General features: G+C 43.4%; 1 protein-coding gene and 1 pseudogene across 2 annotated transcripts in view; both read right to left on the bottom strand.

Moving 5' to 3' along the window:
- THRB (thyroid hormone receptor beta) overlaps window positions 1-19,583 on the bottom strand; it is a 597,833-nt gene that overhangs the window by 510,157 nt on the left and 68,093 nt on the right. The window lies entirely within an intron of this gene.
- Window positions 18,103-19,117, bottom strand: LOC144784194 (uncharacterized; annotated as a pseudogene).

Here is a 19,583-nt window from a genome sequence, read left to right as displayed (position 1 = left end):
GACCTGCATACCTGGATCTACAAAGCACTTCTTACTGTTTAGCACGCCTGCCTGCCTCCCAAGCATGTCGTATTGTTGACTCTCGAGCCCTGCCTGCACAAAGCTTGCAGGCTTCAGTCGGCATGCTATCCGCCGTCATGCACTTTATTCTTATTTTTGCAACTTCATGACTGCCTGCACAAAGTATGCATTCTTTAATCTTCAGGGTGACCTCTCATAGGCACTTCTTACCATTTAGGTCTGTCTTGAAAGCACAGCTTTCGCCAGACCTTATGTGATCAACTAAAAAACAGCTTTAAGCAGCAGCACCGAGGGAAGGGCGTTGGCTCCGCCCTCAGGTTGGTTACCTTCAGTACAGCATTTGATTGGGCAGAAGTCATGTGCTTGCAGCTCTCTCCTACGGGTGTATGGATGGTTCCATGCACCTACATTTGTATTTTTCCCTGTCTTTCACTGAATTGATCACATGACTTTTCATTTATATGAATGACATACTGTCATCCTTCGAAGTGAACTACATTTCATCCAGTCGGGTTCAATGACATGCTCAAAGTCCACCCCCCCCCCGACCCGGCACGAAATTAAAAACTTAAAGAAAATGAGAATCAACATTGATTAAAGATTGACAGGATACTTTTGCAGTGCTGACAGTGCCTGTGCCCTTGGGTCTATTGCACCTTTGTTGTTGGAATAGCTATATTTCCTTTAATTGTGTGTTCTTGGGAAGAGACCATGCCAAGGTGGCATGGCTTTATTCGATTATTTGAATTGTTATAAGAGTGCAGTGTTTGGAACTCTATCTTTGTTGCCAGCAATGTGGAGGCAGCAGCGTAGGTGCTCCAGTGGAGATATATATATTTTTTTAATGCAAGATGGCAGTCACCTGGTGACATCAGATGCCCGCCACGCCAATCATGGAAGCAAATCTGAAAGAGAACTGCAATTCTAAGCCGAGTCCCTTTGCCATGCTGAGAGCACAAGTTGCAATCCTTACCACATAGATGCCATGAAAGCAGGGCCCCTTGTAGCACTGACTTCCAACCCCTCTCGTGCTGAGTGACCCTCTGTCTGTTGACCGCCGCCTTCGATGGGCCTTCTGGTGCCTCCATATTAAAGCCCCTGGCACTGATCCCCAGTTAAAGTCTTATTTCTGCAAACCTATGTTTCTGATATTGATAACACCCTGGGAGACTGAGGAACATTAAAGCCAGATCTACTGAAATTGCCAATGCTTGATAAGAATCAGGTCAGCCTTCATTGTGCAACTTTTATTGTTCAACCTACCTGCGCGCCTCTGTTATGGACTGCCTATTCTTTAGCATGCATGTCTCTCTCACCAGGCCACTACTATTGTGTCACATACAAGTCTGCCTAGACAAGACAGCATTATTTCTAGATGTAATAAAGTTAGTAGTAACAAGGAATACCTTCCACATTAAGCAAAAATTGATAGTTGTCTCACCCCTGAAGTGACGTCACTTCCGTTATTGGGACTTACATGCCCCTGGGAACCCTCCCCAGCAGTGAAGACACTTGGGGGTGGGAGGTGGCAGGGCTTGAGTCGGGGTACCACGCGGGTGGACGGCGTCCCCCCACTTATTTTCCTGGGTGGATGCCGTCCCCCCGCCAAACAGCTGGACTTCACTCTTTGGCCTCTCTGGGGCGGGATCGGAGCCACCTTTCGTGACGTCACTTCTTGTTGTGACATCACTTCCGGTGACAGCGTCCCCCCACTTCTTTTTTTAGGACTTGTGCCGTGGGAGGTGGTCACGTTACTGTGTTGGGTCATGAGTGTTGTGACATCACTCTGGTCACATGCTAGTCATGTGCTCATGGTCCTAAAAAATGGTCAGGATGCTGTCATAACAGGTATGGGCCCCATTGCCCTGTGTATAGGGCTTTGCCACAGGCAACATTGCAACACTCTTGAGGTGCACAGTATGCAAGTCTCTAACAAAGCATGTTTGGGCATGTTCAGACAGCCGCAGTTGTGAAATCTTGAAGAGCCAGATCCAGGGCCCCTCAACGAGAAGCTCAGGGAAATACACAGCACAGAACCCCCAGGGCCCCACTGTCCCCTAAGCCATCTGTCTTATCTTGAACAGTGCGTATTTGTCTTAAAAATGTCTTTTGTTAGACATGTCTGGACAAATTCATAATTGAATCAAAACTGCAATGAAATAGAACTCAAAGGCAGATGCTGCTACTCACCCATCCCACAGTGGGCCCATTGCATAATTATCAAGCGTTACTAAGCATAAAATGCCAGCCCAAGGCTGTTACACACACACAATTAGAAGCAGCCGCGAAACGCTTATTGTAAGTCTGAGGACAGCGGGACCCGAGAAACATGGAGAAAAGCTTCGAGCTGAATAGCGGGAGGAAACTGGGCAATAAACTTCTGCTGCAGGTAAAAACAATGATAACAAACCATTTAAATAATTTTTTCCATTCAATGTGTTGCATGGTGAAGCTCAGTTTCTGTATTTCTGGTCTGAAACAGTCTGCGTTTATAGGTTGAAAAAAAAAAGCGTGTCAGCCTGTAGTTGATAGTTGTGAAAATGCAAAAGTGTCACAGTGTCCTCCCAAAGCCGGGTGACAAGGTAGCACCTGGTAATATCCTGTAATTATGAACCCCTCCTATGCTCATGACGAGGTCTGCTCGTCATGAGCCACGGTGCTCGTGTGCTCGCTCATGACGAGCTGAGCTCGTCATGACCGTTGGAACGCTCGCACGCGGGCTAATTCCCCTGCTGTGCGAGCGTTCTTCACAAACGGGTGCGGTCATGATGAGCTCAGCTCAGGGAGAAGTGTGGCTCACTGGTTAGAGGAGGCAGACCTGGAAGCAGAGGTCAGCCCGGGACCAGGGTTCAATTCCCGGCTCGGCGGGGTCTTGAGTCCTAAAATGTCCATGGACTCGACAATTCTCGCTCCGGTGCCTACTCGATTCACGGGCTCACACTCTGCGACTCTGGGCAATAGCTTGCTTAATCTCCACAACGGCCCCTCGCGGCGGGATGCCTGGCTTTCACCTTGCGGATACCCTGCCGGGGTTATCTCACAGGGGAATACCAGGACGGGTTCCCTAAGCAAGCGCTTAGAAACCGCTCGGTGATTTGCGCTATATAAATTCCTGTACATTTACATTTACATGAGCACACAAGCACCGTGGCTCATGTCGAGCTGACCTCGTCATGAGCCACGGTGCTCGTGTGCTCGCTCATGACGAGCTGAGCTCATCATGACCGTTGGAACGCTCGCACGCTGGGCTAATTTCCCTGCTGTGCGAGCGTTCCACACAAACGGGTGTAGATATGACGAGCTCAAGAGGCTGAATGGAAATCTGCATTTACAAAATGTATAAAATTCACGTTTTGCCAGGGGTTAAAGGTCAGCTGCAGGCTTTGAACCAGGCTACAGTGCAAGCTACGACAGGACCCTTCTTCAGGCGTTGGTTCTGACAGAGGCCTCAGTGCGGCGGTGAACAGGACAGGAACTGTGAGACTGAAGTGTTGGGGGTTAAGAGGCGAGCTGACTCTATAGGCATAGCTGAGATAGTTCCAAAGGTTGGAGCCAAGGTGAGTGAGAAACAGCAACCTGTATGCACCATCCCCAAACAGCTGCAACTGCAAGGATTTCAAAAATGAAAGGGCTGTCTTGTTTTGGTTTTTTTTGCACAGAAGACTCTAGCTCGTGAATATTTACCTGTAAATGTTTAATGTTCTGTGTAATAGCACAAATTATTCTGAGGTAAAATGTGTGTTGATTTTTAATATACTTTGTGCAACTCTGCAAAGGGGGTTCAAAGAACTAACGCAGCCCATGGGCTTAGACGTCTGAACGGTTTAGTGCAGTTTCAGAGCCCCAGCATTAATTAGCCTTGGGGCTACACAGTCAGTTTCCTAAGAAAGCCAGTTCCAGTAAATTTAAAAGAAGAGAGAGAGTGAGTGAGTGTGTGTGCATGCATGTGTGTGTGTTTGTTAAACAGTCTGCTAAACTTCTATTTCCTTTTTTAACCCCTTCCACATTCATGACGAGCTCAGCTCGTCATGAGGTACGCCTGTCGTACGCTCATGACGATGTAACGCGGGATTTGCGAATCTTTACCGCACAGCGGGAAAACGCTTTACACGGATGGGGTTAACTGAGACATCTCAAGGCCCCGTTGTGACTTTAAAAAAAAAAAAGAAAAAGGTTTGGTGCATGCTGCTGAACCATATTGATTGTTTCATTGTGTTGCATTTGCTTAAGAGGCTGCAGGGCGCGTGGAAATCAGCATTTCGAAAAGTGTACAAATTATATCTGTAGTTTAAACCAAGGGTTTGCCAGAGGTTAAAAGTCGGAAGGAGGCTTTGAAATGTGTTTTCAAAGCCCTGAGCAATAGGCTGGGCAGGATGGGTTGTGTGGGGAGAAAGGATTCAGTGTGATAGAGGGGAGGGCAGAGAGGCAGGGGGGAGCAGGTCCCATAGTCAGAAATGAGCTAGTTCCAAAGTTTGGAGCAATGGGGTTGAGAAAAAGCATCCTATATATACCATCCCTCAGCAACTGCAAATGTAAGGATTTCAAAAATGAAAGGGTTGTGTTGTTTTATTTGTTTCTGAGCAGAAGCTTGTAGCCCATTTATATTTAGTTGCAATTGTCGGCCGTTGCCCATCGCGAGCACTAACTGGCTGGTGCTGCGAACGGCCCGTTTCTTCGAACGTTCCGCACTGGTGTGGAACGTTCGAAGCAGCTATAGTGTTAACCCCTTCGATGCTTGTGACGGAACCATTCCGTCATCAGTCATGGTTGAGCTGTGCTGATGACGGAATGGTTCTGTCACGACCGCACCCTGTTCTGGAATGTCCAGCACAGGGGGGGAATCGGCGCCGCACGGAAGCGGTTAAAGATCTAGTGCAGCCCCTGTGCTAAGATGCTGGAACTGTTTAGCGCCGGTTCAAAATCCCTGTGTTCATTAGCCCTGCTGGCTACGCAGCGTGTTAATAAGGCCTGTTCCAACAACTGTAAATTATTTTATTATATTGTGGACAAAACATGCTTAGAATTTTTTTGAAATGCCTCAATCAACTAAGACAGGCGTTGTTTGTTGGAGCTGTTTCAAACCAAATCTGTCTGCTCTGCACACAGGGTCTCCCAGAATTAACGTGGAGCCACGAGGAAATGGTTGAATTTTAGCAACGTACAGATATGTAGAGCGATATAGTTCTGAGACTGTTGCTAACCGCATTGTCTCGACATCGCAAGACATTTTCTCATAGGTATTCTTGTGTACGCGTTTTTACAGGTTATGAGGCACAAGTGCAGTTAGCTGCTGATTCGCTAAAACAATTCTTAGAGTCTAAAGACACATCGGACAGCGTTCAGTATATCCGTGCTATTACTGGTGAATAAAGGGATGGCCTTGTTGTATAAAGGATGTGCAATGATTGGCCCATACTGTCCAAAGCCTCCCAAGATCCCATCGTGCCCTCAAAGAGTGTGCCAAGTCAATGTATTATATTGGAAATGTGACAGTGATTCTTTTTCTTCACAGTTCCACTGCAAGCGCAAAATTATGCCAAACTTGGCAAAAGGTAGACCCCGAGCAAAAGTGGTAGTTGTGCGGCCTCTGCGCTCGCAGGTCTTAGAGACTCTCGTTGCTCTAACCCCTTCACTAGTTTACCAGCAAAACCCACAACCAGTACAACGTACACGCATACAAGAAGGGATTTCTTTGGCTAGGGGTGTAGACCTCAAAGGGTGCACACTTCTAGCTACAGACACACAACAGCCAGGGTCATGTAAAAACCAAGAAGTAGACCTCACACTAAACAAACTAAAATCAAGTCGCCTTTCCTTAAAGAAGACGAAAAAACCCACAGCCTTGGACATATAAACCGCCCCTTTAGATCTATCCTTAAAAAACACAGTTACTGTGCAGCCATGTCCCCATAATCTTCATGCAGGTAAATGTTCACCGTCTGAGAGGGTGAATGTTGATGTGCTTCCCAGAGGATCCCTAAAACAGACTATAAATATCTCACATAGCCAAAAGTGGACACACCTATAAATATAACACATACTTTATTTGACAAAGGGCTTAGAACGGATTATCCATATCAGGACCCATATTCTGCATGTATATGGCTTCTCAGGGGGTTAACCGGTGAGCCACAACAGTGTATAATAATCCCTAGTTAACGAAGGGCTTTTTATTCCCAAATGGACACATTTTAGGTAGGTACAGGGCTTCTCGAGAGCCTGACAGGGGTGCCCTCGAGTTCTGAAACACAACCGGCACCGCAGCCACTCACAGTGTTCCTTCTAATAGAGACCCAGAGGGGGAGAAGTCCCCTGTTCCCAGCCCTAGCGCCTTTACACCTCTACCGCGTAGAGCTATTATGACCAATATTTACATTTACCATACTTTATGCCACTGGTTACACCTCCAGGTGCGTACAATCCCACCAGCCCTGCGTCACTGGCCTCAACATACCCCGACAGCAGTACAGGATGGAGCTGAAGCCATAATCGGAGCTTTGAAACAAAGTATAGCAGCGAGGCATTTTCAGGAGTAGCCGACAGATAATCCGCTGGGTGTTAGGATTGGGAACTGCTTTGTTTGATCACAACAATTTCATACCTTCAGAACAGTGCTAGTGGAGGTAGCGAGAGAGCGGTGCTCAGGGAGATTCAGGGTAATATACGTCCCAACCCTATTGTCACAGAAAATGCCCCAGAATATGTTTTTTTTGCCCAAAAAGCTGTGCTGGGTTAATATGTGACAGACATGCACCAGGTCGTCAGAAAACTAAAATCCAACCTGAACTCTAAGGCCATAAACCTGTTGAAGACAGAAACCGAGAAACAACCCTTGAGTGATGTACAGAGGAAGATAATCCAGAGGGTACAATGGTGTAGGAGAGAGTTGTTCCAATCTTGCGACTCAGCAGTTGCAGACATAGAGGTTATTTTATCTTGACGAGGTCTGCAGTGCTCCCTAAAAAGCGGCGTTCCAGCTTTATTAATAACTCAGTCCAAAGTTCCAAATATAAAAAAAGGTACAAGACATCTTTACTAAAGCACGACAGTTCTTACAAGTCCGCACACAGCAAAAAAGAGTTAGAACCCTGAAGACAGGGCCTAAAAGTTCCAAATACCTTGACAGTGAATCCTACAAAAGGCATTGATTAGACCTACAAACACAAATTTAGGAAAGGGCTGCAGGTGCTCCAGGCGTTTTAAGCGTTCATGGGGCAAAGCTGAGAAATCCGGATACACTGAACACAAATACAGTCTTGAAGTAAAGGTGGTCGGGATTCAGTTAATATAGAGGAATCAATCAGATTAGCAAATAACATTGTAATTACAGGGAGATCGCGATCACAACATTATATGGCTTTATTTGATCTTTATTATACGCCTGGTAAGATATCAAAATGGGGGACAACGGTGGGCATAACCTGTAGTAGGAATACGCAGCTGATGCCCTACATATGTTTTTATCTTGCCCAAAATTGAAAGATTTATTTTTCTCTATAGAACAATTTTTGACTATATTGTTGGGATCAACAGTGGCTATAACTGGGGAAATGGTACTGATAGGTGTTACGCCAGATACGCTTTCCGAAGATAGGACAAATTTTCTGTTTATTGGTATGGTGCTAACACGCTCTTGCATTACGCGAGAGTGGATCAGCAATGCGCCCCCCTCCTTTGAGACCTGGCGAGCGGGGTTACTTGCTAATTTGGAATTGGCTACATATAGAACCAAGGGCCGAAAGAAAAGAACAATGGGAATGAGGATTTGGGCACCTCTAATGGACTGGATCCAGGTGTAAAGTACAGAAACGCTTTTTTTTTGTTTTCTCTTCTTTCTTCTTATATCTTGTATAAATGTATATGTCAATGTATAATAATGTGCTACCTTTCTGATGTCATATGTCCTGCAATCTGCTCTGCTTGTCTTGCATAAAATGGGATAAATACCTAATAATTATTTTTTTTTTAAATGAAGTAAAGGTGGTCTTCAGCAAATACTCCAGAGACCATTCAAACCAGCTCTGTGGGGGTTGCCTAAAAAGAAGTGGGCAAGTAAGAACCAAAATGTGGGCTAATTGTGCCAAGCAGCATAGGCATTTAATCAGTAAATTCAAGAAAGCCAGGATTTGGGCTTGAAGGAGGTTTACAAATACACTGCCTTGGAATCAGAGTCAGCCCACCCCAAAATGATGTGCCAGAGAGCTCAACATCCAACACAAACCCCCAATCTGAGGATTCAGAGATGGGGTTTTTAGAGAGTGTCAGAAGGTACCGGCGAATTGTAGAGAGATTTAATGCTACAGAGTATTACGAAGAATTCAGGTTTGTTAACATAGAACGCATAAACTCATTTGATCATGGGCTTTTAGCTAGTCAACAGACTGTAAAAAGCTCACACAGTGATTGTTACACAACGTGAGGTCGAATGATTTCTTTCAGCTCCGCTTCCATGGGCAGGGTATTGACAGCCCCTTGTTCACCAGATGAATGCCCCATGATGTGCTTGACACTGTCGACATTTTTAGAAATGCTCTCTAAACTTTTGCAAAGTAAAGCAGAAATAGCAGCATTTGGGACCTTCAGAATAGTTGCCCTCATTGTTCGGTGTCACGAGGGGGGTGTTTCCTGACCTTTAAAGAGTATTTTCTGGATAAAGTAATTGGAAAAAACAGCTGTGGTTTCTCAACTTTAAAACCGGCATGGCCATTACGTTTCTGGTGGCTAGCCTCACTGGGTTACTAATGGATCGCAGCACTATCTATGCAGTGGTCAAGTCTAGCGGCCCACGGTGAGCTTGAAATACCTCCTGACAGACTGATAGGCTTTGGAGAACTGGGTTTTTTGAGAACTAATTTGCCATCACGGTAAAAGTTCTTTACTACAGCAGATCGTGGAAGCACTTCTCATTCGGAGAGCCTGTAAAAAGTAAGACGGTTTACATTCTCCATCATGAAAACAACTTTAATGGTATGTTGAAACTGAAGGAGCCAAGTATGTGTGCACCCATTGAGATCACATCTACAACACACAGACAGCTCATCAGTGTGAAATGCATTGTAAAATGTGCCAAAGGGAGGTTTCATCATAGTCACGGATCAGAAGGTGAGATGTCCTAATGTAATCTATCCTGTCGCTCGCAAAACTGCTTTAGCATACACACTGGGGTTATTCAGTGCATCTCCTGTGCGGGTGCTAAACTGCTGCCCATCACAAAATGCAAAGGTATGAAATGCCCCTGGTGTAAGGCGTCTTTTCGTCCAGGAACAAAACACATGTGTTACATGACTAAAGGCCAGCCCCAGACCAAAACAGAAGACTACATAGTGTTCAATATAGAGTGTACCGAAGAGACCAGAGTGCACCAGCCTAGCTATATTTTTGCGCACTACCTAACTCCAGATGAAAACTGGGAGTTTGAAGGGCCTTCTTGGGTGAACTAATTCCTTCGTACATTCATGCAGACAAAATTCAAAGGATATACCCTGATGGACCTTAACTCAAAAGTGTATTAATCGTTCTTTATTTTGCAAAATATGATTTGTGAAAAGATGCCTGTAGAACTCATCACCCAGAACTCCAAACTAATGCCGCTAACAGCTGTACCTTTACATAAAAGGTTCATAGATACTTTGAATTTTCTGCCCATGAAATTAAGCAAGTTGCCGAAAGCCTTTGGTTTTCCAGGATGTAAAGGGTATTTCCCCAACTTTTTTAACACAGGGGTGAATCAGAATTATGAGGGTCCCATGCCCCTGCTTGACTGGTACAGTGTTGCGTATATGTTGCCAGAAGAGAATGAGAGTTTTCTACAGTGTTATGGTAAAAAACGCAAAAAGAAGTTTCATTTTCAAAACGAGTTGAAAGCTCACTGTCAGGCAGATCTGATCATCTTGAGTAAAGCTGACAACCTCTTCAGAGATGTTATTGTAGAGACAACGAAACAAGTCATGTTTTTAAAACCTAATACAGCCAAGATGACAAAATCCATAGAGAACATCAACCCTTTTCAACACGTCACGCTGGCTTCCAAGTGTATGTCGATCTACAAGCTCATGTTTTAACAACCTGAAAGCATCGCTCTCGTGCCACCTGACCTCTTTAATGGTAAACATAAGTGTTATTTTACCCGCTCTATTCAATGGCTCATGTACGTCTCTGACAAGGAAAACATCTTACTCCAACATGCCTTGCAGGGTGATGAATATCGTATGGACCCTTATTTCCAGGTTGGGTATGCTGTATTTACTGGTGCGCCAACGGTTGCTTTTACCACAATTATTCCCACTGCTACAAACCCCACAAGTTTGATAGGCTTTTGGGTACCAAATTTGAACACTTGCCCAGGTGTACTCTGTTAAATGTGCAAAATGTTGAAAATGTCTACATCCATTTGTGAACAAGATGAAGTTATACTCCTTAGGTCACCCCAGCATCATATATAGGGCTTTTAAAGCCATAGACAAATACACTGGGTTAGTCAAATTTCAAGTCTACCCACCCCTGAGGCTTTACTTCCCCATACAATTGTACAGTGTTGATGGTAGGCTATTATTTCTCCTGTGTCGAACATGTGCTGCAAGTAAAGAGACTAGCGAATGCAGACACACTAATGAGCAAAGAGTGCTCACCGGGACCTGGTGAACCATTGAGGTACAGGCTGCCTTAGAGAAAGGATACTGACTTGGAAGAATACACACAATTTGGCACTTTGAGAGGACTACAACCCAACTCTTTTCTGAGTTTGTTAACTTATTTCTCAGAGACAAGCAGGAGGCATCAGGGTTTCCAGAAGGGTGCATTCATTAGGTCGAAAGCAAGAATACATCAATGATTACTATGCTCACAAGGGTATATGCTTGAGACCCGAGTTCATCAAAGTCAACCCTGTCAGACAACACCTAACCAAGCTGTGCCTAAATTCCTTATAGGGAAAATTTGTACAGCGTACAAACTTGTCAAACATGACCATAATCATAGATCCTGAGGAACTGTTTAAAAATCTTTTTGCGCTGTGTTACGAGGTGCCCAGCAGCGAGTTTATCGATGATGAAACCACAGCGCTGTGTTGAAAATACACAAAAGAGTACCCCACAACTTGTAACAATACAACCATCTTCGTAGCATTTTTCACCACCGCTCACACTCATTTACAGCCTTACAATGAAATGGATAAACTTCAGGAACGGTGTCTGTATCACAATACAGATTGTTATTTTTGTAAGCAAATTAGGGGATTAAGACCCCCAACTCTGTGATTATCTAGGCGATTTGACCAGTGAGCTAGAAAAGGATGAGTACATAGTAGAGTTGATGCCACCGGGTCCCAAAACCTATTCTTACACAACTTCTAACAATGCAGCAGGTATGAAAGCCAAAGGCATCACCTTAAATGTGAACAACATGTCCATTTTGACAGTCTAAAGGAGCTGGTGAACAAACACTCTACCTTGTGCCACAGTGAGAATGATAAAAACAATTGTTGTAAAACAACCTACCACAGTTCAATCCCAAAAACTTTGGGAAATTACAGCCCAGCCATTGCATAAAACCGTTAGCGTGGTGTTTGATAAAAGGGTCATGATTTAAGACTACAAAACCCAACCGTATGGTTATTAAATCTGCATTAGAGTCTTGCAAACCCGACTACAGACACCAGGTTGCCGCACCCCTCCTGCGCTTTAGAAGGCCCCTCAAATTGTGGTACAAGCTATTTTATAAAGAAATTATTAGAAAATGCTCCCAGTGTTTTATCCCAAACCCCTAACAATATTGTTTGGTTTTATTCATGCTGGCAAGATTTTTATACAGGACTATCCCTAAGGTTCCCACATATCAAATTTATAGAAGGCATGCCAAGTAATCTCAAAGATGATGCAATGTTACCTACTGGCCTTGTAAACATGGTGATTGTAAATGACCTTATGAACGAAGGTGGGCATCATCCTGTGTTAGAGAAAGCATTTATTCAATAGTCAAATCATTGCAATCTAAGCATATCTTACATTATGCAGAACTTGTTTTACAAGGGTAAGAGCCGTCGTTCTATAGCTCTTAATGCCTGATGCCTATTTTTATTTTAAAATCCCTGAGACAAACAGAAAATATCCATTATAGCTAAATAGATGTACCCCCGAAACATTCAGTTTTTCTTGGAAGCCTTTAAAAACGCTATTGAGAAACCCCATGGTAACTAACTGGTAGACGTAAACCCAATACTCTAGAAGACTACCAACTGTGTGCTGGTATTTTTGATTTGTTCTGCATTCCGTCCATCAATTGTGTATCTTTTGCTTTCTCGCCCTGGTATTTCCCCACCCATTCTCCCCGTTGCTTACATACTTAAAACCAAGCCCAAAGCCTATAAAAAGAATAGTTAAAGAGTCTCCAGTAACATTTACACTCTAGACCTTATATTGTCTGGTACTGACCACGTCGGTGTGTCTATGCCATAATCTAGCCCTCCTAAAAATGCTAATCACAACTAGCTCCCAGCAAAGAAATGCCGTCTTGTGTGCGGCTTCAGACGATTTAGTGGCTGCCATTTCAGAAATCGCTCTAAAACCTAAAAGGTTGTGTCCCTATAGCAGAGCGCCAGTTCCGTGCTTTGAAGAAGAAGCCCTACCATATAAAGATGCTCAGTAATAAAAGGACTTCCCTCATTTCTAAAAAGAAACTGGTAAAGCAGCCAGGAGGTTTTCTAGGCTCTTTGTGGGCATAGCTACACCACTAATTACCAGCCTCCTGACCAGGAAATAATGGATTATGCCCAAAAGATGTACTTGGTACCACAGCAGTATCTGGAACAGCTGGAACCGCTGGAGAATTCTACAGGCAATATCCTAAAAAAATGAGACATAGCACCTGGATGTCGAGATTAAAGACATTTTGAACCATACTGATTAAAACCCTACGACAAAGCAGGTCTATACTCCTGCACTCTTCAAAACTTTTAAAAATATTACAGGCAGGGGAATGATGAAAAATAGGCTGTCTCTATATGCCCCTGACTCTGAATAGCCTCAACTATCCCCTTCAATGCCTCAAGAACCATCACCATCCCTAGACATCATTGTTGAAGAACTTTAACAAATATATAAGTCAAAGGTATAGAGGGGCAGCGCAAATGTTACTAAGTAAAATGTCCGCTTCTACAGACCGGTCCTCATGGAATGACAGAAACAAATTCCTTTTCAAAGGTCAACCGTTTGTTTGGATCTCACATGCACGACCTAGTAAAAGGTCTTAAACACTATCGCTCCACAAAGCGCCCAGAGGTAGTGAACAGTTTCTGCAAGCCTCTGCATAACTCAGCATTCCTTTGATGATTGTCAGTAAGGCTGAACACAGGTGACTGCTTGAAAGTTTAAAGGATCCGACTTACAGCCTCCCAAGTACTCCAACACCTGTTGTTTTTAAGTCCCTTCCTAAGATGCTAGCATCCACATTCTTTTCCCTGCTATCCCCCTCTTGGGGCATCGAGGCTCTGCCTCTGGAACCTAAAAAAAGACATTGTCCAAAATGAACATGTTGTTAAATGTCTGATGATTCTACTGACTTCTGAACCTATGTATATGTGTGCCTGTGTTTGTGTGTATAGTTTTGCCATAGTGAACATTTAAATGTAGTTCCTCTTTTTTTTCTTTAGTACGTTTATCAGTGTGATGTTTGTACTACTAAAAACCAAACTGCTTTGTAAATAAACCTTTTGCCTTTTCAAAGTGTTTGTCATATGGATTTAACAAAATCTGTGTTAAAGGCGAGCGCGTGGGGTCTTTCAGACCCTAATTCACCAGGTAGATTGCTGCTTGGAAAAAAAGCTAAAGATAATTTCTTCAGTATTTATGATGGCTTGAAAAATCCCGAATCTGAACAGTGCCCATTTTACAATATTTTAAAAATAGTCAAACAAAATCTGCCGGGTGTGGTTGATCGGAAGGACGTTTTCGAATACAGAGAATACAACCATGTTCATATTCTGAGCCAACAAATGACTAAAACATATTTTGGCTGTTAGATTTCTATTTTTGATCAAGCTGTAGTGGTCACTGTTTTCTATGTCAGGGGTCAGCGAACAGCATGTAGACATTTCCATATCCTTCTCTTGGCATGATGACTCCCAAGTCACGCAGGGGATTCCCGGTTATCGAAACAAAGAGCAGATATTCCCTGATAAAGTTAGCTCCCCCAAAACTGGGTGTGTACTTTTTTGCAGGAATCATAGCCCCTCGTTGAACAGCGCTTCGTAGTGGATATTGTAGTGTTGGAAATTTAAAGGGTTTGTGGTATAGAGACCACTAAATGCTGCACTATTGACAAAACATATGTGAATAAGTTTCGGTAGTTGCCCCATAAATACATTTTGCTGCTGGGTTAATCGGGTACCAGGTGGGATGCTGAATATCTTCAGAGTTAGTCTTTCACTAGCGTACTTGGCGTTCCATAGCTGTAAGATTTCAGCGTGAGCCATTCTGACATTTGGGGACACTTTCACTCTATTTGCAAACAAACTTGCAGACAGTATGACCAGTTTATACTGTTCCGCATCCCTACTGATGAGACAGAACAAGTCCTTGTTGCTGTTAAGGTTGATCGATACTGTTGATGAGTAGTTTATCTTGGAAGAAAAGGTCTGGAAGTATACGCTTGAGTAAGTCAAACTGTGTACTGCTGGGAGCAAAGCTTGCTCTTTTTATAAAACCTGAGTTGTCACTGTCCAGCTCATTGTCTCCAAAACGTGCCTAAGTATGCTTGTAGAAGAGCCCTGCTAAAAGCTGTGTTTCCATGGCATCATGGCTGTAATTTAGAATACTCTTGATGTAGGCTCTTGAGGCATACATGTTATCACTTTTTGTGATGAGTTGATCGCCGAGGTTAATGTCCACCTGATTAAACATGGTCACAATGGGGTAAGCGATCATCGCCACTTTAGCTGCGGCCGGTATTTTGACCCTGTCCACTTTTACAAACGAGATGCAGCAGAGTATTGTTGAGATCCAGACACATATGCATGGACCCGGACACAAAACTATCAGCATTAAAGCGGCTAGAGGAGATACATCCATGAAAATACTATTTTCGTTACTGGTCTGAGTGGGCTTTAGAGAAAACAAGTCTAACTCTGATTTGGCACACTCTCATGATGCGCAATATATATGAAGGCTATGTTTCAGGTTGCTACATTTTGAAAAATATTTACACTAGCTGGTGTTCTCTAGTTCTTCGACACACTCTTCTGCCTTATGGATCTCCTTTTGTGAGTGCTTTTTGAAGAGATTGTCCTTTTTTTATAGGGTTGACCCCTATGCCTCGCAGACCTTCGATTCTTTTTAAATACTTGTGCTTGGCCTGTACACATTCCTGCCCGTTCTTAAGGTTGTTTATGTGTTTGCGACATCAGAAGTAACAGATCGCACCACACCCTGGGAAATGTTCGAGGCCGCCGCTTTAACGTGGGATGTTGCAATTTCATAGCCTCTTCTCAAGAAAGGCATAGCTATTTTAAACAAACTACAAAAAAACCCTCCAAGTCCCACCTGTTACATATGAGGGACCCCTTGAAAGAATGGTAGCCTTCCATATCCGACCTGGTGTCTTTAATAGTGCCTGTACAGAACAGGCTCACTGTATGATTTCATGATCACCATGATCACTTCTTAATATTTGCCGTTGCGTCACAGTCTTGAATGAAGCTTCACAATAATTTTCCCGTATTTAAAGGACACTGGCTCAGATTCATTGTTGAAGATCATGACCGACAGTGTCAAAATGTTTTTTAGAAATTGCTACATAGTCAGGTATGAGACATTGAATATTAATCACTGTGTTATTTTCCCCCTTCACCTGGACCCATCTTAACAATGGTGAATTACTATCCCTGATCCTCCGTGGCTCTACGATGTCACTATACACGTAGAGTGTACAGAACTCTCAGTTAATATTGGGGCATGCAGAGTCTGACTCTACCTGGCGTTTTATATATTGTACTGTTCCTAAAACTCTTCTAATTTACCCATACAGCTAAACTCTATTGCGATTTAGAGCTTTAGGAAACATCTTCCTTCTAACGGTATCTAATTCTACCTGAATATTCTAATGCGTTTCAATGCTGGCAATGGATTGGTTGATGGCCTCAACCACCGCTGCGATGATGGGGTAATAGCCGTGAGGGAAGCCAGCATGGATGCTCAAGTGTCCCGATTATGCTTTAAAATAAACTTGGCTTTGAGCATTGTAAATTTATTCCTTGTTCTTGTGTAGTGGATTTCAGCTAGGGCTAACTCCCACTCACTGTTTAGGTCCACAGGTTTAGCCAGTTTCAGAGTATAATTAGAAATGTGATTGTCAGGGAACATGTCCTTTGAGGCGTTGGATGGAAAGGTAAGTTAAAATGATGTTGTCTCCATATTGTTGACTTCAGAGAGCCCCCCCCCCGTACTCACACATCCTGCAGGGAGCTGGCCAGCACCCAACTGTTCAATGTATTAGGCCACCCCTCCATTTGACAAAGTCCTGTCTGTTAGCCCCGCTACCTTTCCGTTTCAGAATACTTTCATCACTGTAGACCCAGTGTGGATCGTCTGTTACCTTTCATAACCCTCTGTTTCGCCATCGTAGTCCTTTAAACTGTAAATATATATACCTTCTTTAGGCTCCACACTCTCCACTATAAATATTTGATCAATAAAAGTCTGCTGGTAGCCCTTTGGAAAGACCCTTTCAACTTTTAAACCCTAACATGATCATCTTCTTTTGAAAGGGCTTCTTTACCTTGGCAGCAAAACAGCTCCCGTACCCCGCTCTCCACAACGTTAAGGAATTATCAGTCGTTACCTCTATGGGAAGCATTCTGATGGTTTTGTGATAACTGACATTATAAGCATCTATAAACGCCTGGAGAATATCCATGTATCAGTAGGTGTTGTAGGCAGTGAAATATATCCACATCTTAGGTCTCAAAGTTCTGTTAAAAGGTTTAATAACAGCAGCTTTTACCTCCATGTGCATTACAAAATGATTAACTGCATGCAGTTTTAATAATTTCAAAACATATATATTTTTTTTTTAATCCGGCATCTGTTTGCAGTTTTTGATGTGTTGGCCCTTTCCTGAAGATGGCTTTAACGACCAAAGTGACGCTAGTACCACTTGTATCGCTGAGAGCTTCTGCACAGCCTTACTTGGACAATACATCTATTACCTTAAATATATATTGTGCTCCGTTATTATGCTTGGCTAGATCTTGAAGACTGATTATGTCCACCTGTCATTGATAATCTAGCTACCCATTAACGATGGTCGGTCTCCTCTTAAAACGCCTCCTGGTTGGCGTATGGAGTGAATTTGCCTCTTTCCCAGATAACCAGGTCTTCACCTGCGCTCTTGTTACAGGCTCATATTCAACCAGAGCCCTTCTAACCAGAGCTTTGGCGCATCCGACCGTGCTTGTATCGTGACAAAGCTTTTTTAACCCGTCCCCCAACATGTTATCAGCCCCTGCATCCCACGAAATGAAAAACGATGGCTTTGTTTAAGGGCATTTTATTAAAAAATAAAGAATGGTAGCAGCATATAAACAGGGCATGCTTTACAGTTTCATGGTACACGTCTTGTCAATATAGTTCACGACGTATACATTCAAGATACTAACGGTATTCAAACGATTGTGCAATTCTCTGTCGTGCAATACAAAACCTTTATTTCTGAAATAATCTTCGGCCAGAAGTTTCAAGGTGATATGCAAGCTGGTCGTCGGTGATAGTGATAGTATTAACTCCCTCATACTACTTTTGTACACGCTCCAGTATTCATCCATTGTAGGTAGCCATGCACTGATACAGCAGTTAGCTATGCACAGGACTGTCACTCGGCATCACCATGGGCGGTTCTCTGAGCTTCAGATAGCGCAGCGTTAGAGGTTGGCATTCAGCTATTCTCTCTTTTAGCAACACATAGACAAAACTGGCAATACATATGTATCCTGGACATAACTCAGAAGAGCACCAACATTCTGATGCCTGGCGAAAAAGTGAATAAGTATGTAACATTAAATAATACAACAAAGACACAATAACAGGGGACTCATCATTTTTTGTGTGGGGCTAAAGAGCAGACTCTTCTATTTTTAAAATAAATATTGCACATACGCCTTTCTTTAGCCCTTTCAGTCATCCTTCTAACAAAATACGTACACAAAACGTGCATATGACAGAGTTTTGAGCTTGGCTCACTAGAACATTGGACCTCTTTGAGAGTGGCCGACAAGACCGTAATCATATCAGGGTGGATATTTTTCTTTTCATAAGAGAAACCATACACCAACCTAAACAGATTAGATACTTTGTTTGTGTCTAGCAAGCTACATATATGACAGATTGTTCTTGAAGTGTATGAGTCATATAGACACTCGTGAGACTCCTGCTCCGGATCATAAATGTTATGGGCGTAACAGAGGTTATAATAGTCACGTTTCACACGTGCACTCACAACAATCGTAACAAAACCTATAATAGGCATATGGAGTCATAGGGTATGCCTGCAGCTTCCTTTTCAAAATCTGCCATATTATATGTACCAACACATTTCTTATGCTGCTCTTTTTTTGGATTGTGGCACTTTCAGTCTGTTTTGAACAGCATAAGCAGTAAAAATGTATGGTGTAACCTTTGGCGATGTCCCCTCTATCACAGCTTTTTTCTAACGCTTTCTACAGTTCAAAAAAGAAAGAAAGACAGACTATTAGGTCAAAATAAAATATAGCTGTATACATGGTATAAAGTAATTGTCTATAACAATTGTTACTAACCTCGTCATTTTTGTGGAACTTGGAGGTGGCTCTGAATTTTTTAAAGTCACTGAGGTCCTTCGAGGTGTAACCGGCATCGAAGTATGCGCGCGGCTGTTGCACGATGATAGGCAACAGAACGAATTCCTCCAGAAACCTCATATCTGGAAGGACCGGTGAGTTAGGAGCGGTTATAGAGTCTTCAATATCTTCCATGTTGATGAAATTGTTTCCAGCATTTGCTTCGTTACTTGAGGCTTCACTGGAGCCAGTAATACGGGATGTCAGTTGCAGCAAATCCTTGAGGCTGAGCATTTCCAACCGCTGGCAGAGCTCCTCGTCAAAACCGGTGACATTGTGTCCACCCTCTTTAAGGTCCCACTGCTGCACATTCTACTCCATTGTCGCTGGTGCCAGGCTATAACAAGATCTATTGATAGAGTTTAAACCACCATCGGAGGGCGTCTTCATGATGGTGTGGCTGTAGTTCTTCATAATGACAGAGCAATCTCTTTCTGGAGGGCGGCTCCTGGGTTTGGCGTAGGTTGCTTAGGGGCTCCTTATATGTATTATAAGAATTTAAAAAATGGGGCGTACTCATCTACAATACATCATATCATGGAAACAGGGAGGGAGCACACTCCTGACCTCTCCACCGGGTCGCCCCTTCGCATTCTGGTAAATGCAGTTTCCTGTTTAGGGCTCCCGTGAGCCTCCGTAGCTGACGAGCTATAGGTGAAGCACCTCCGCGCCCGAGAGGCAACGAGGCCTGGATTGTTTG

The sequence above is a fragment of the Lissotriton helveticus genome, chromosome 10 (assembly GCF_964261635.1).
Source record: "Lissotriton helveticus chromosome 10, aLisHel1.1, whole genome shotgun sequence".
NCBI lineage: Eukaryota > Metazoa > Chordata > Amphibia > Caudata > Salamandridae > Lissotriton > Lissotriton helveticus.
Note: the sequence above shows the minus strand (reverse complement) of the source record. Positions and strands in the feature narration are given on the sequence as shown.